We start from the raw sequence: 14578 nt of genomic DNA, 5'->3' as shown, positions 1-14578 counted from the left end.
ACAGCCGGTGACTAACACCCAATGACATGTTTAGTGATCTGAGTTAACAGATATAACATTCATTGTCCCCTGCACAAACCATCGTTTGTGACTAACACCCTTGCACAAGAAACCCCTGTGACTGACTCCTGCACAAGCCACCGCTTGTGACTAACAACCTTGCACAAGAACCACTTGTGACTGACCAACAATGAAATGTTCAGTGATATAATCCACAGATATAACATTCAATGTCGTCAACTTTTGTTGGATGATTTGATCTTCTTATATAGTTTTCAAAAGAGACGTTGAAGGTTAAGAAGGTCTTTTAAATTCCAACGGATAGAATCAAGCATTATTGTGGATAGTACTTTCCTTTATCTTGTAGCTTGATACGTGGGAGACAGCTTTTGAGAAATAGTACATACATCTCGTTGAAGTGGTTGTGATGTACTGTTGTACTAATTTCTTCTTTCTTTGATCTTATCCTCAATTAATGTACTTCTGATTCTGAAGTAGTAAGCTTGGAAGAGATAAACTTATCTTCATCTTCCTTTTGATAATGATTCTGATGTGTAGTTTAGAAACTACTTTGAGTGAAGAGTAGAATCATCATCCCGTGAGAGTCAGAGTCTCGTTTATCACAATTGATAGCAACTGCTTTTCTGAAGAAATGATACTTGACTTTTGATCTGGAGTGATCTTGAGACGTTGTAGCTTGTCCATATTTTGTTTCAGAATCCTTAGAGATAGAACCTTTCTTTCCAGATATCTAGGCAGCAACCAATATGAAAACGAGTTCTTCCTTTGAAAGTACTTCTAATTCTTGACTTTTTGACTTCTGATTTTCAGTACATCCTTGAGTCTGATCTTTGTATTCTCGGCTTGACCTTTGATGTATCTGATCTTGTATTCAGAATCTTTGACTTTGTCTTCAGAGTTAGAAGCAACAACTTTTCTGATAAACAAATCTCAGCTTTTGATTTTGGCTTGAAAGCTCGATCTTGCATGCTGATTTCTGATGTTGGAGTACTGATTCTGACTTTGACTCCTTATGATTACTTGTGACTTCTGAAGTAGAAGCTTGTTGAGAAGTGCACAGTAACTCCTCCCCAGATGATTATTCAACAGTAAATAGTATTTCTGAGTTGCCTTGCTTGTTTCTGATGATTCTTTGCGGACAACAATCCAGAAAACTAGTAAATAGTATTTTTGAGTTGCCTTGCTTGAACATAATACCTGCACACACAAGAAAACTATTATAAACTAAATTGTTACATACAAAATATATGTGATGTTATCGTCAAAACATGGTGACTTATTGCCTGAACAAATCTTGTTCTTACATTCTTTATATGTTGGATGCTTATTTTTAGAGATAGAGTTAAGTTTTATATCCGCACAAATAACGGTAGTGATGAAAGAGCGCATTAAAATATGCATTCACTATTGAACTTTAATGTTATTGTATTGAGTTATAGGGCGAGATAACATCTATTAGGTGATACAACTAGTCTCATATCATTAACTCAGATATGAGTTGGAATGAGAGCAACATGTGAGAGTATTAATAGATGAGTAGAGGAGCATATTACCGATCTATGGTTATACACCATGATGAGGATGATGAAATCTAACCCTAACAAGTATTCTCACTATTAACACCGAAAACTCAATTTATTTCCTGTCATTTATTTTTGATAAAAAACAACTTTAAACAACCTTTTATATTGTTTGTCCACACAAAATTTCTAATGCAAGAATCTAGTTTGTTAAAAAGATTAATTGATCATTCAAAAATTCTAAGACTATACAGAAGCATACCTTGTATGACTGACAAGACAATTGAACCCTACCCACCATAAAAAAGGTGTCCCTTTTAAGTAGCTAATTGTTCTAATACTCTATTTGTTATGATCTGAAGATGATGAGTTTTAGAATTAACTTGGATATAGGAACTCCAAGATAGTTAAATGGTGTTTGTCCGACAGTGAATGCAAGAATATTTGCAATGTGCCTTTGCCTAGATCCAAAAGTACCTCCACCATAAGCCTTACATTTAGTTGGACTTATGTGTTAACCAAAATTTTGACCATATTAATGACTTAAGCATTTTTTTTTTGTAGCTTTGCAAAATATCATAAGGACATTTTCAATAAAATGTGGCTAGGAAGGATTGTCTTACCAACTGATATGCATGTCAATTCACCCTGATCCACCAACATAGATAACTGCCTGCTAAGAGCCTCTTCAACGATGCACAAGAGTAAGGGGGACAGAGGATATCATAGCCTCACTCCTATGATTACAAATGGCTTATTTAAGCCTAATAGAAGAGTAAGCATCACCTTTCCTCTCATTGGTCCAAGTGTAATAGTTATTATTAGTGTAAAGATGCATAAGCTCATTTTGATTTGTCTAATTAAGAAACTCATTAGTTGAAGTTTTGTTTAGAGGATATTTACCAGATTTCTTATAGGAACTAAAACTGCATTGAAATCACCTAGCATGCACCAAGGGTCAGGATTGGTTTGTTGAAGATTGATAAGTTCTTTTCTTAATTGTCTTCTAATCACTTAAAAGTTACTTATGTTAGAACAAGATTTGTTCTTATCAATTATCTTAGTTTTGATGATAACAATAATATGAATTTTGCTTAAGATAATATGGTACTCTAATCCAATGCAATTTCCCTTTCAGGAAATATATAAAGAGTACGCATAATTCAGCGCTCAGAAGATGTGTCTCAAATGGTTCAGCATGCAACATCAGAACATGGTCTGGCAAGACATCAGAAGATGGTCGAAGCAGAATCAGAACATGGGTCTATGGAAGCATCAGAAGAACATGAGATCAGAAGATGGTATCACGCTCAGAAGCACTTCAAGGTCAGAAGATCAGAAGATGCTGTGCACCAAGCTGTTTGACTCTGATGATATTCAAACGTTATATTCACAAACATCAGATCAGAAGGATGTACACGTGGCAGACTACGCTGACTGACAAAAGGAACGTTAAAGCTACTAAAGGCTACGTCAGTAGACACAGCGTGAACAAGGCTCGAGGTAGTTGACAAAAGCGTATAACATTAAATGCGAAGCTGTACGGAACACGCAAAGCATTAAATGCATTCAACGGTCATCTTCTCAACGCCTATAAATATGAAGTTCTGATGAGAAGCAAGGTTACCAATTCTTATCAACTCTGAACGAAAATAAACTTGCTGAAACGCTATTCAATCAAAGCTCAGAATCTTCATCAAAGCTCACTACATTGCTGTTGTAATATCTTAGTGAGATTAAGCTTAAACTGTAAGAGAAATATCACAGTTGTGATTATAGCTTTTAAGAAGCATTTGTAAACTCTTGAATTGATTACATTAAGTTGTAAGGAACTAGAGTGATCGTGTTGATCAGTATACTCTAGGAAGTCTTAGCAGTTGGCTGAGCAGAAAGTCTTAGGAGTGAACTAAGCCTAGAGTGATCGTGTTGATCAGTAGACTCTAAAAAAAGTCTTAGGAGTGAACTAAGCAGTTGTTCCCGGAGTGATCAGTGTGTGATCAGAAGACTCTGGAAGACTTAGTTGCGGACTAAGTGGAAAACCATTGTAATCCGTGCGATTAGTGGATTAAATCCTCAGTTGAGGTAAACCATCTCTGCGGGGGTGGACTGGAGTAGCTTCGTTAACAGCGAACCAGGATAAAAATAATTGTGCATTTTATTTTTATCGTCCAAGATTTAAAGTTACACTTATTCAATCCCCCCCCTTTCTAAGTGTTTTTCTATCCTTCAATTGGCATCAGAGCGCCGGTTCTAAGGTGCAAGCACTTAACCGTGTTTAGAAAAGATTCAGGAAGAGAAAAACGCTTCATTTAAAAGATGGTTGATGAAAGTGAAAAGACTACATCTACATCTGGCTCTGCTGAGCAATACAACGGTAACAATGGTTATACTAGACCGCCGGTATTTGATGGTGAAAACTTTGAATACTGGAAAGATAAACTGGAAAGTTACTTTCTGGGTTTAGATGGTGATCTATGGGATCTTCTGATGGATGGTTACAAACATCCTGTGAATGCCAGAGGCGTAAAGCTGTCAAGGCAAGAAATGAATGATGATCAAAAGAAGCTTTTCAGGAATCATCATAAATGTAGAACTGTTTTGCTGAATGCTATCTCTCATGCTGAGTATGAGAAGATATCTAACAGGGAAACGGCCTATGACATATATGAGTCCTTGAAAATGACTCATGAAGGAAACGCTCAAGTCAAGGAGACCAAAGCTCTAGCGTTAATCCAGAAGTATGAAGCCTTCAAGATGGAGGATGATGAAGACATTGAAAAGATGTTTTCAAGATTTCAAACTCTTACTGCTGGATTGAGAGTTCTTGACAAAGGATACACCAAGGCTGATCATGTGAAGAAAATCATCAGAAGCTTACCCAGAAGATGGGGTCCTATGGTGACTGCATTCAAGATTGCAAAGAATCTGAATGAAGTTTCTCTGGAAGAGCTGATCAGTGCCTTGAGAAGCCATGAGATTGAGCTGGATGCAAATGAGCCTCAAAAGAAAGGTAAATCTATTGCATTAAAATCTAATATCAAGAAATGTGCTAACGCTTTTCAGGCCAAAGAAGAAGATCCTGAAGAATCAGAATCTGAAGAAGAAGATGAACTGTCCATGATTTCCAGAAGGCTAAATCAACTCTGGAAGACCAAGCAAAGGAAGTTCAGAGGCTTCAGAAGTTCAAGGAAATTTGAACGTGGAGAATCTTCTGATGAAAGAAGATTTGACAAGAAGAAGGTCATGTGCTATGAATGCAATGAGCCTGGACACTACAAGAATGAATGTCCAAATCTTCAGAAGGAAAGTCCCAAGAAAAAGTTTCATAAGAAGAAAGGTCTTATGGCAACCTGGGATGAGTCAGAAGATGATTCAGAAGATGAGCAGGCCAACTGTGCGCTGATGGCGACAGAAGATGACGGATCAGAATCTACATCAGAATCAGATTCTGAAGAGGTATTTTCTGAACTTACTAGAGATGAGTTAGTTTCCGGTCTAACTGAACTTCTGGAACTCAAGTCTCAGATTAGTCTCAAATACAAAAAGCTGAAAAAGCAATTTGAATTGGAAACAAAGAAGCTTGAGTTGGAGAATTCTGAATTAAAAGAAAAACTTTTAAAATTATCCAATAATGTTGGATCTCCTTCTAATTCAGAAAAATCCACTCCCAGTCTAAACCATATTCTGAAAGAATATGATTTAAGTTTCAGGAAGTTCTTATCTAGAAGTATTGGCAGAAGTCAGCTAGCTTCTATGATATATGCCGTATCTGGAAACAAAAGAGTTGGCATTGGTTATGAGGGTGAAACCCCATACAAACTTGAACCTGTTGATGAAATGAAAATTACATACAAGCCATTGTATGATCAGTTCAAGTATGGCCACTCTCATGATATTAGGCACACCTCACATGCACAAAGTTTTCACATAACACACACTAAGAAGCATGTGACACAACCTAGGAAATATCATGAAACTCATATTAAGAATTATCATGCTGTTCCTTCTATTGCTTACAATGTTAAACCCAAGTTCAATCAGAACTTGAGAAAATCTAACAAGAAAGGACCCAAAAAGATGTGGGTACCTAAGGATAAGATTATTCCTATTGCAGATATCCTTGACTGCAAAAAGGACAAGGCACAACATGTCATGGTACCTGGACTCTGGATGCTCGCGACACATGACAGGAAGAAGGTCTATGTTCCAAGACCTGGTGCTTAAGTCTGGAGGAGAAGTCAAGTTCGGAGGAGATCAGAAGGGCAAGATAATTGGCTCTGGAACTATAAAGTCTGGTAACTCTCCTTCCATCTCTAATGTACTTCTTGTAGAAGGATTAACACATAACCTCTTATCTATCAGTCAATTAAGTGACAATGGTTATGATATAATCTTCAATCAAGAGTCTTGCAAGGCTGTAAATCAGAAGGATGGCTCAATCCTATTTACAGGCAAGAGGAAGAACAACATTTATAAGACAGATCTGCAAGATCTTATGAGTCAGAAGGTGACTTGTCTTATGTCTGTTTCTGAAGAGCAGTGGGTCTGGCACAGGAGATTAGGTCATGCTAGTTTGAGAAAGATCTCTCAGATTAACAAACTGAATCTTGTCAGAGGACTCCCTAATCTGAAATTCCAATCAGATGCTCTTTGTGAAGCATGTCAGAAGGGCAAGTTCTCCAAACCTGCATTCAAGTCTAAGAATGTTGTTTCTACCTCAAGGCCATTAGAACTCTTGCACATTGATCTGTTTGGACCAGTCAAAACAGCATCTGTCAGAGGAAAGAAATATGGATTAGTCATCGTAGATGATTATAGCCGCTGGACATGGGTAAAATTCTTGAAACACAAGGATGAGACTCATTCAGTGTTCTTTGATTTCTGCATTCAGATTCAATCTGAAAAAGAGTGTAAAATCATAAAGGTCAGAAGTGATCATGGTGGTGAATTTGAGAACAGATCCTTTGAAGAATTCTTCAAAGAAAATGGTATTGCCCATGATTTCTCTTGTCCTAGAACTCCACAGCAAAATGGGGTTGTAGAACGAAAGAATAGGACTCTGCAAGAAATGGCCAGAACCATGATCAATGAAACCAATATGGCTAAGCATTTCTGGGCAGAAGCAATAAACACTGCATGCTATATTCAGAATAGAATCTCTATCAGACCTATTCTAAATAAGACTCCCTATGAATTGTGGAAGAATAGAAAGCCCAACATTTCATATTTCCATCCTTTTGGATGTATATGCTTTATTCTGAACACTAAAGATCATCTTGGTAAGTTTGATTCCAAAGCACAAAAATGTTTCCTTCTTGGATATTCTGAACGCTCAAAAGGCTACAGAGTATACAATACTGAAACATTGGTTGTAGAAGAATCAATCAATATCAGGTTTGATGATAAGCTTGGTTCTGAAAAACCAAAGCAGTTTGATAATTTTGCAGGTTATGATATTGACATATCAGAAGTTGTTGAGCCAAGAAGCAACGCATCAGAAGCAGAGCTTCTCAGAAGCAAAGAATCTGAAGATCAAGTATCAGCTTCTCTGGAGGATCTGAGTATTTCTGAAGAACCGTCTGTCAGAAGATCATCCAGACTCATCTCTGGTCATTCAGAAGATGTCATTCTTGGAAAGAAGGATGATCCAATCAGAACAAGAGCATTCCTTAAGAACAATGCAGACTGTCAATTAGGTCTTGTATCTTTGATCGAGCCAACTTCTGTTGATCATGCTCTAGAAGATCCAGACTGGATAATTGCTATGCAAGAAGAACTGAATCAGTTTACAAGGAATGATGTTTGGGATCTTGTTCCTAGACCAGATGGATTCAATATAATTGGTACAAAATGGGTCTTCAGAAACAAGCTCAGTGAGAAAGGTGAAGTGGTAAGGAACAAAGCCAGATTGGTGGCTCAGGGTTATAGTCAGCAAGAAGGGATTGACTATACAGAAACCTTTGCACCAGTGGCCAGGTTAGAATCTATTCGTCTATTAATTTCTTTTGCCACTCAACATAACATCACTCTCTATCAGATGGATGTTAAGAGTGCCTTCTTAAATGGTTATATAGATGAAGAAGTTTATGTCCATCAACCTCCTGGTTTTGAAGACTCTATGTCTCCTAATCATGTTTTTAAACTAAAGAAATCATTGTATGGATTGAAACAGGCTCCCAGAGCTTGGTATGAACGCTTAAGTTCTTTCCTTCTGGATAATGGTTTCACTAGAGGAAAAGTGGACACTACTCTCTTTTGTAAAACCTTTGAAAAGGATATTTTAATTTGTCAAATATATGTAGATGATATTATTTTTGGAACATCTAATGCTACACTTGGAAAGGAGTTTGCTAAGTCTATGCAGGCTGAGTTTGAAATGAGCATGATGGGAGAACTCAAGTACTTCCTTGGAATACAAATAAATCAAACATCAGAAGGAACGTACGTTCACCAAACCAAGTATGTGAAGGAACTTCTGAAGAAGTTTAATCTTCTAGACTGCAAAGAAGCCAAAACTCATATGCATCCAACATGCATCCTAGGTAAGGATGAGGTAAGTAAGAAGGTAGATCAGAAGTTATACAGAGGTATGATTGGATCTCTTCTATATCTGACTGCTTCTAGACCTGACATTCTGTTCAGTGTTTGTTTGTGTGCTAGATTCCAATCAGATCCTAGAGAATCTCATTTAACTGCTGTTAAGAGAATTCTAAGGTATCTGAAAGGTACTACTAATGTTGGTTTAGTTTACAGAAAATCTAAAGAATACAACTTAGTAGGATTCTGCGATGCTGATTATGCTGGAGACAGAATTGAAAGAAAAAGTACTTCAGGAAGCTGCCAGTTTCTTGGAAGTCATTTGATCTCTTGGTACAGCAAGAAGCAAGCAACCATTGCTCTATCAACAACAGAAGCAGAATATGTCGCAGCTGCTGGCTGTAGTACACAGATGCTCTGGATGAAGAGTCAGTTAGAAGATTATCAGATATTTGAGAGTAACATTCCTATATTCTGTGATAATACTTCTGCTATATGTTTATCTAAAAATCCTATTCTTCATTCAAAAGCTAAACATATTGAGATTAAACATCATTTCATAAGGGACTATGTTCAGAAGGGTGTTATTTCTTTAAACTTTGTTGATACAGACCATCAATGGGCTGATATCTTTACAAAACCCCTGGCTGAAGATAGGTTTAAGTTCATTCTGAAGAACATCAGTATGGATTTATGCCCAGAATGAGAAGATGAGAAGTTCTCATGTATGAGTATCTTCTGAAATGAATGTGGAACATTTTTTTCAGAAGTTCTGATTGAATTCTTTTAGAAATTATGATTCGGTTATTACTAACGTTTCATTGTCTAAGTTGATTCAGAACCTCTTTTAAAGCAAAACAGCTGTTACGTTTTATCTCGGGATGGTAAACCTGTCGTTACTATTCATGGATAAGCGCGCGTGCAGTTGAAGGGACGCCGACCATAGGTAACTGTGCTAGTCACCTCATTTGTCTTTATTATCTCTCCTCACGTCACGTAACATTAAATGCTTTTCATCATTCGTTTCATTTCTTTTTCTTTTAAATACTCTTCAAAATGGTTTTTGGTTTCCTATCTCTTTGTTTTCCTCTTAAAAGTTTTTTTTTTCTCTCTCTCTCTCTCTCTCGTTTTTCATCTCTTCTCTCAAAACCTTGCGTTCACCCTAAGTCTGTTGAAGCTCCATGACTCAAAGGCGACAGATCTCTGTGCATCTCGGGATGGCTCTTCTAATACCGCTCAAGTCAGACTCTTCTTTGATGTTGTTATCAACTTTCATCCAAAGACAGAAGACTTTCTTGAGTTATGGGAGGAGGTTAAGAATTATATTCTTAACTTCTATGTTAAGGGAAAGCCCCGTTTGCAACATTAGCTCTCTGTCTGTGAACTGTCCCTCACTTCCTCCTTGGTTCTGGGATCTCTCCTACAGTGGAGGTTTCAGTCTGGAAGACAAGAAGTCCTCCGGGATTCTTGATGGGTTGACACCGAGCGTGTCTAGCTAGGGTTCTGTTTTTAATTTTTGTAGTGATTTCCTCCTTGGAAATCCTTTTTTGTATTTGCTAGGAATGTTTTTCATCTTGTTAACCATAGGAACCTTCTTGTAATCCTTTTTTTGATTATCAATAAAAAAAAAAAACTTTCTTTGTTTTACATTCCAGTAAATGTTTTCTTTTGTCGTTTTATGCATCTGATTTTTTTTTAAATATTCTTTTTGATGTTATGACAAAAAGGGGGAGAAAGATAAATGATAAATGATTTGATTAAATCTATCAGTTGCTGGGTAAAGAGGCTCCCACACATTCACTAACAAGAACTGCAAGTTCTATATGGTTTAAAGTGTTTTGCAGGTACAGAGAAGTGAAGTGAATCTTCAGAAGCAAACACTAGAAGCAAAACCATAAGAAGCGTTATTCTGTAAAAGGAATAAGCTCTTGGAAACTGAAGCAAGCTGAGTGCTATCAAGCTTCAGAGATCAGAAGCAAGAAAGAAGAATGAATCAGAAGCACTGATAATAGAATTTGAATATCATTGTCTATCCTGTTCTGACAAAATTCTATTTGCTTTGATACATATAATGTTATGGCTCTGATACATTATTTGCTCTGATACACGTTTTTAGCCTAAATGCTCTGATACATTTGGCTCTGATACATATCATGTATTTGAATATACATTTTATGTTCTAACTCGTTCATGCTGACTTTTGTCGTTTAGTTTTTTGTTCTGTAACATTTCAGGATGTAGAGATGCTCTGATGATGCTCTGGTACATTCAACAATGTTCTGATACAAATCTAGCATGAAGCGATGATTGGTAGACATTCAAAGTTCTGAAGCTATCCGAGGGAAGCAGAAATCAGAAGATATGAATGTTCTAGAAGATCCAGAAATTCAAGTTCTGAAGCTGTCCTGAATGGAAGCAGAAATCAGAAGCTGTGAGTGTTCTAAGGATCTAAAGAAATTCAAGTTCTGAAGCTGTCCAATGGAAGCTGAAGTCAGAAGCTATGAATTCTCTGAAGGCAGAAGCTTATATGATCGTCTCTACCGAAATAATCAGGGAAGTCTTTTATCAAAGTTCTTCGAGTATTTATTTCAGGGGGAGATTATTTATCTCAGGGGGAGATTGTTAATCTCAGGGGGAGACATATTCATATGCTTATGCTATAGCTGTGTAATTTGTCTTTTGCCGTCTACTCTTTCTGATCGCAAATTCATATCATTTATATATGTTTTTGTCATCATCAAAAAGGGGGAGATTGTTAGAACAAGATTTGTTCTTATCAATTATCTTAGTTTTGATGATAACAATAATATGAATTTTGCTTAAGATAATATGGTACTCTAATCCAATGCAATTTCCCTTTCAGGAAATATATAAAGAGTACGCATAATTCAGCGCTCAGAAGATGTGTCTCAAATGGTTCAGCATGCAACATCAGAACATGGTCTGGCAAGACATCAGAAGATGGTCGAAGCAGAATCAGAACATGGGTCTATGGAAGCATCAGAAGAACATGAGATCAGAAGATGGTATCACGCTCAGAAGCACTTCAAGGTCAGAAGATCAGAAGATGTTGTGCACCAAGCTGTTTGACTCTGATGATATTCAAACGTTATATTCACAAACATCAGATCAGAAGGATGTACACGTGGCAGACTACGCTGACTGACAAAAGGAACGTTAAAGCTACTAAAGGCTACGTCAGTAGACACAGCGTGAACAAGGCTCGAGGTAGTTGACAAAAGCGTATAACATTAAATGCGAAGCTGTACGGAACACGCAAAGCATTAAATGCATTCAACGGTCATCTTCTCAACGCCTATAAATATGAAGTTCTGATGAGAAGCAAGGTTACCAATTCTTATCAACTCTGAACGAAAATAAACTTGCTGAAACGCTATTCAATCAAAGCTCAGAATCTTCATCAAAGCTCACTACATTGCTGTTGTAATATCTTAGTGAGATTAAGCTTAAACTGTAAGAGAAATATCACAGTTGTGATTATAGCTTTTAAGAAGCATTTGTAAACTCTTGAATTGATTACATTAAGTTGTAAGGAACTAGAGTGATCGTGTTGATCAGTATACTCTAGGAAGTCTTAGCAGTTGGCTGAGCAGAAAGTCTTAGGAGTGAACTAAGCCTAGAGTGATCGTGTTGATCAGTAGACTCTAAAAAAAGTCTTAGGAGTGAACTAAGCAGTTGTTCCCGGAGTGATCAGTGTGTGATCAGAAGACTCTGGAAGACTTAGTTGCGGACTAAGTGGAAAACCATTGTAATCCGTGCGATTAGTGGATTAAATCCTCAGTTGAGGTAAATCATCTCTGCGGGGGTGGACTGGAGTAGCTTCGTTAACAGCGAACCAGGATAAAAATAATTGTGCATTTTATTTTTATCGTCCAAGATTTAAAGTTACACTTATTCAATCCCCCCCCTTTCTAAGTGTTTTTCTATCCTTCAACTTACATTTACAGCTGTAGTGAAGAAATTAGTTTGACTCACTTCTATAAAAAAAGTTACATGTTATTCAAGTAATTCAATACACTGGAATGCATATCTATTTTATAAAAAGCTAGTTGATTTGAATCATAATTCTGTCTAAAATTTAAGACAAATCTCTTAAGTCTGATTTATTTAAGACAACGATTTCTTATAACGTACCAACCTAATATAAATATATATATATATATATATATATATAGAGAGAGAGAGAGAGAGGAGGGATCAAATTACACCCGAAGAGTTACACCACGAGTTACACTCGTTCAATAACTACATCTCGAATTAATATTTTTTAAATTCAACCGTTGGATTGAAACATAATATCATATAGATCATACCTATAAAGTTTGAGCTTAATCTATAATGATTTACTATATCATCAAGATATCCAAAGATTAACGTCAAAATGAGCTTTCATATAACGTTAATTTTAATGTAATTCAATGACATAGTAAATCATTATAGATTAAGCTCAAACTTTATAGGTATGATCTATATGATATTATGTTTCAATCCAACGGTTGAATTTAAAAAATATTAATTCGAGATGTAGTTATTGAACGAGTGTAACTCGTGGTGTAACTCTTCGGGTGTAATTTGATCCCTCCTCATATATATATATATATATATATATATATATAATTTTAATTTATACTTAACGCCTATAAGATATACTGATTTATAAAAGATAATACACAAGAGACATTAATCTTACTATTTTTCCTTTATTCAAATTTTTTATCTCAATATTTTTTCAATTTTTTAATTTCGTAAATGATAAATATTATTATTTTTTTACATATAAAGACTATTAAATTTTCTGTAATTTTTTAAAATTAAAAATAAAATTATTATACTCTAAACTATTTTTAATGGAATAAATTATTAATAATAATTAGAATTACTTATATAATAGTTTCTTTTGAAAATTTAAAATTAAACAATTTAAATGACATTAAATGAGAGTTGAAGATACATTATCCAAACTCTAGAGGTAGTTAGATAAATTATCACCTAATATTTTTCTAAAAGGATTGTGGGGATAAAAGTAGTTATGTTGTGTAACCGTAAATGAAACACATTTCACATGAAAAAATTAGGTGTTAGAGATGCTTCAATTATCACCAAAAACATGATTTTCCTAAGACGGTGAATAAAACAAGCAAAAATTATAATGAGGCTAGCATGGTATGCATGCTATAAAGGAGATAATCACATTACTTTATTGATGTAACTGTCACAGTTTAAATGACATGCGTATTAGTTTAAAATTAAAATTTGATGTAAAAATACTTTAACGAAATAAGTGAGTCTTCTTTTAAGCATAATTTCTGCTTCGCATCACCTCTATAAATTTCAACTATTTTTAGAAGCTAAAAATCATAAACATTTTATAATAGTGTTGTGCCAATTTTATGCGGTTTTTCCAATAAAAAAAGATAACATGTAAATATTTTTTCGTAATAAAAAATTAAAAAAGGTTGTGCCAATTTATTAATGAAAATTAATAAATTATAAAATTTAGTTTTGTAACTAACAAAATTGAATTTTTACATTAGAATTTGTCTACGAGGTTAAAGAGAACGAGAAACAACACTTTCAAAAATGATTTTTTAAAAAATATAAAAAAATATTTTACAATTAAAAAAAATTAATAATTTTGTATAAATCATAAAATAGTATTTATTATTAATGTATTTTTAATTTTTAAAATACTATAATAACATTAAAGATATTTGAAATCCTCCAAAATTGTCGTTCAAAATAAATTTTGAGTTCTCCAAATGAAATGGTTTTTAGTGTTAGAAAGAATAACAAATTGTTCTAAAAACTTTCCAATCACAATGTTTCCATTCCTTTCACTCTCAACAGATTTAAATGGCATACAATTGAATTGAAATTTTAAAAAACTTATTGAAGGATAATAGAGAAAAATGGTCATTTTAATAAAGAAAAATGTAGAGTTGTCAAAACGGGCTACCCGGCCCGTGACCGGCTGGCCTATTACGGGCTAGGACTTTGTGCGGGCTAGGTTAAAAGTCTTGGGCTACAATTTAGTTGACCAAGTCTGGCCCATTGCGAACTACGGTTTTTTGGGCCAGCCCAGTTTATATTTAAAATTACATTCTTAAAATCAAAAAGTGATTTATTTTATTTTAAAAAAATAATATGATACAACACCATACTCTTGATTTTAACATATCAATCCTTAGATCTGGACAAAAGGAACTCTACTGTACTTCTTTTATAATAATAGTATGTGCTGCCATAAAACATTTAGATCCACCTTAACATAATAAGGTAGTATCAATTAATACATTTAGAAAGAATTAAATTTTTAAATTTCAAATAAGTTCCATCATATTCAAAATATTGAAATGGATTAGTGCATTAGATTGAAATTCCAACATCCATTCAAAGTTGAAACAACAATAGGTACATTAGTTTTCAATTTCTTCTGTATGAAAAGTCATTAAGTCAATAAAATAATAAAGGATAGTATA

This window comes from Vicia villosa, unplaced genomic scaffold (assembly GCF_029867415.1).
Source record: "Vicia villosa cultivar HV-30 ecotype Madison, WI unplaced genomic scaffold, Vvil1.0 ctg.003197F_1_1, whole genome shotgun sequence".
Taxonomy (NCBI): domain Eukaryota; kingdom Viridiplantae; phylum Streptophyta; class Magnoliopsida; order Fabales; family Fabaceae; genus Vicia; species Vicia villosa.
The sequence above is the reverse complement of the archived record's forward strand: the minus strand, read 5'-3'. Positions refer to the sequence as shown.